Source organism: Benincasa hispida, unplaced genomic scaffold (genome assembly GCF_027475165.1).
Source record: "Benincasa hispida cultivar pf3 unplaced genomic scaffold, pf3_genome.v1.1 HicScf746, whole genome shotgun sequence".
NCBI lineage: Eukaryota > Viridiplantae > Streptophyta > Magnoliopsida > Cucurbitales > Cucurbitaceae > Benincasa > Benincasa hispida.
This window is the reverse complement of record NW_028326873.1, coordinates 6,344-10,318: the sequence shown is the minus strand read 5'-3', so window position 1 is coordinate 10,318 and position 3,975 is coordinate 6,344. Positions and strand designations below refer to the sequence as shown.

Here is a 3,975-nt window from a genome sequence, read left to right as displayed (position 1 = left end):
GCATGAAGTCTATTGCTTAAGTCTTCCTCATCAGTTGACTAAAGATGTAAAGTAGTTGAGTCACTCGAGAGAGCAGTTTAACTACTGAACGCATTAAGTCAGGATATGAAGTGATTTTAGAGATAGAATTGCTCATGTCTTTTGTCTGATATTTGTAACCAATGCATGCACCCTAGAGATAGAATTACATGTGACAGTCACATTGAGAGAGAGATGTTGATTCTCGCATGAACTGAAGAATAGAATTTCAGTGCATAGCATATACATTTAGATTGTAAACAAGCATCTACACCATCTTCATTTCTTCTCCATTGTGCTCATCTAGGCTTGCTATTTTTGCTAGGAAATCAATGCGTACCACTTACACTTTAAACTATTCATCCATAAACCCCTTTCTCCCTCTGGATTTTTTCTTGTATGTGTGTCGTAGATTAATGTAAATAATCAACACATAACAAGGTGTACACGCATCTATCGGCATCAATTTATTTTCATACCCAAATAGATCAATCCTTCATCCATTTTTATTCATCATACTCATTCATTTCCACTTACCTTCATCACCATAAGCATATTTAGAATCAAAATCACACGGCGAACATTGCTCGCCTCCGTCCTCGTTGCCTCCACCATGGCTTTCTCCTCTTCTTCTTCCTCCAGCTGAGATCGCGACCTCGCTCTTTATCCTCACTCTCAATACATCACCTTCGATTTCAAATGTTCCGTTTTTTGATTTTGAGGAATTTTCTTGACCTAATCGATTATTTTTAATTTGATTTGGTGGATTGTGTTTCCATTTAGGGTTTTGTTTCGAAATGTGGTGAAAACAGAGGTTGTGACTTCGATTCTTCGTCAGAGAAGGAGAAATTTGCGCCGAGGTTTGATGGATTGAGATTCATACATGTTTGATGGTAGGTCCTCACATCAAATCTGTCGAGTTTAAGCATCCCAAGCTAGTAAGTTCCCTCAATTTCTTCTCCTAATTTGTTATCCAGATATACTCTATCAACCAAAATGGAGGGATCGTCTAGCCCTAATTTTTGTTCGCATTTTTTTTTCTAATTGGTGTTCTCATGGGTTTCTAGTTTTTATTTTGTTGTAATATAATGCATAGTTGGGAGATTTGAGAAGAATTTAATAAAGGTTTAAAATCCAATATTAAAATCAATTATATATATGTTCTTAAACTATTCGCTGAAATGCCTCAGAGAGAGCTACAGTTTGGGTTTCTTCATTTGCAAACCCATTTCTCTCCCATATATTATTTCAAACATACGTAGATGTTGTTTGTTTGTTGTATTGGGTATGCAGTGCACTTTGTTTCTTGTTTTCTGATTTGCTTTCAATGAGGCAATTAGAGAGCTTCTGCTTCAAAATGAATAAGGTGAACTAAAATTTTTCATTTACTATTCTATCAGTCTCGTTTTCAGATAGCATTGCCACTTGGATGAAATAAGTTAATAATATTTCCTGAGAACTCCATTTTGTGGTGTTTGATCTAAAATATGACTTGCAATTTTGATCACCAAGGGTGAGGATGGACTCATAGTAATCTACTGACTAGATTCCTGTTAAGATTATTTCTTCCATTGACTTTATTTAGATAATCTTGTAGGATCTATGTTGTATATACCTTTTTGGTGGATGTTTCATATATGAGGTGTTTTTGTTATCTTTATGTTCTTTTTAGCTTCCTAATTTTGAATTCTTTATTTTCTGAATGGATATTCTTTTTTTCATATATATATATATTATTTTGTTCACAGTTGTACATTGCCTGAAAAGACCTTGTCAACCAAAGAAAGTTAAGTCAAGTTTGGTCATAATAAAGATCTTATTTACAAGATCATGTTATTTTTTTTGTCTATATCATTTATTGGACTGCTTGCTACATTCTCTTCTCTTTCAATATTTCTTTTCAAACCCATCCTAATTTCCACCTTTACCAATTTTTGCATAGAAAGTTGCAATAAAGAATAGTCCTTTAATGGTTGTCTGGTAGGCTATTACCTTCATCATACAGTAAAAAATTTCATCCTACTTTTTATAGTATCCTGTTTGATTTCAATGTTATAAAGGATTTTTGCAATTATTTTGTTTTGGCCATGTTTTCTGAGTACCTTTGAAAGTTTTAATAGTTTGAAGTTTATAACTATTCTTTGGTTTCATTACAGTTCATATTGAACAAAAAGTAAATGACAGCTTGCTTGAATTCACTCCTGGGCTTCCCCTCATGGAGATTTTCATATCAATATACCATTGAAGTCGATTCCAAACCAGTCTTGGAATCCATTTTACCAATATGATGCGTTAAAAGTGAATTCATTTTAATAGAATTGAAATGCATAGTAGAGTCAGTTTATTTATATAATGAATATCATTTTGGTATTTAGGAGTACATGGAATTGGGAGGGCAAGGGAAATTTATTTAGCTAAAAAAGCTTTTTGAAGATTGGTTATATAAATATCATTTATATAACAAACTTAATGGTTTGATCAGATCTCAAAATGCCTTTTGAAGATTGGTTGGATCACTTCCAAACTTTGGTTTGAGTTTCTAGCTCCCCTGGTTACATGTTATTCATGTGCATTATTAGGGAGTGAATTTCCTTAACAATTCGTCAACCTTATTTAGATCCTAAATTTTGTAACATTTTTTAAAATAGAATTATAGTTTAGCTTAGAATGTCTGTTAGTTTGGGCTCAATTCATTATTATCTTAGTTTGGACTGGGAACCAAAACCTTCGTCACCGTTAGCGTTGGCAAAGCTTTTCAAGTTTATAATGTAAGATCATTCTTTGACAATACTTCTTTCCCTTGCTGAATTTCCATTATTGCGACTTTTCTCCCCCGTTAATTGATTGAACTGGTTAAGTTTCTAATCTTACTGTTATTTTTTTTTTTTTCTTTTTTAATTTTCATTTAATAGCTTAATTGTTGTTCTGTTCTCTATTTTTCTTATTTCAGTGTGCGAAGTTAAAATTGGTGCTCATTGGTAAGTGGGTTTTTCTTTTCTTTTCCTTTTCGTTTTGAAGTTTGTTTTAGTTTCCGTTTCCGTTTGGGTATATACCCATTTTGTATGTCTTTAGAAATGTTTTGTTAGGTTTAAGTTTGATGTGTGCCATGGTAAATTTTGATTCTTAGGGATTTGAAAAAAGATAGAAAGATTGCATTTGACATGTTTTGATGAGTTTTTCAGGAAACTATGAAAGCTTATTCATGTGAGCTTCGTGATATGGTAGAATGAGTAAACATCCATCAATGTGTATTTAGTGATTTGTTACATGATTCCATGGGAGATTAACACCCCATTCCTCGCTACTTTTTTCTTTAGTAATAATTGATAGGTTACTTGGTGTATATATTGAACAATAATAATCGATAGTTGTATGAATATATTGATCAATATAACTTTTGATAGGTTACTTAGTTAAACAATTTATCACTTTCTTTGTTGTATATTAGTTAATTTGTGTTTGTTGAAAGTTGAATTGTATATAAAAAACCATTAAGATTTTATTTTCTGAATACACAAATAAAAAATATATATATATCAATGATTTGCATGTGCAAGTTTTTTTTTTTTTTTTTTTTTTTTTTTTTTTTTTTTTTTTTTTTTTTTTAATTTTTCAATAACAAAACTATGACAAGCATTGCCTATCACAAGAACAAATATTTAATGTCAGACAACCGACAAGGCAATCGACATTGAAGAAGGTGTTATTATAGGTATTTAATGTCTTAATGTCTTTAATGTCGGTTGAAAATTGACATTGTATATCCCTATAGTGTCAGTTTCAAACTAACATTAAAGCCTAGATTTGTACTATCGCTCCAAAAGAAACATCATTCTGGGCAATTTAATGGGCACAACTCGCTGGTGTCTTTGGTTAGAGCAAAATGATCGTACTTTTCATAATGAGGGAAAATCTGTGCTTTAATTGTGGGAGAATATTTTATACCTCGTTGCACAA

At 31.8% G+C, this 3,975-nt stretch overlaps 1 long non-coding RNA gene across 1 annotated transcript; it reads left to right on the top strand.

Moving 5' to 3' along the window:
• Positions 1 to 202: 202 nt before the first annotated feature.
• Positions 203 to 3,439, top strand: LOC150029963 (uncharacterized). Its single transcript, XR_016527234.1, has 2 exons — positions 203 to 956; positions 2,969 to 3,439. It is a non-coding gene; the product is annotated as an uncharacterized LOC150029963 (long non-coding RNA).
• Positions 3,440 to 3,975: the final 536 nt, after the last annotated feature.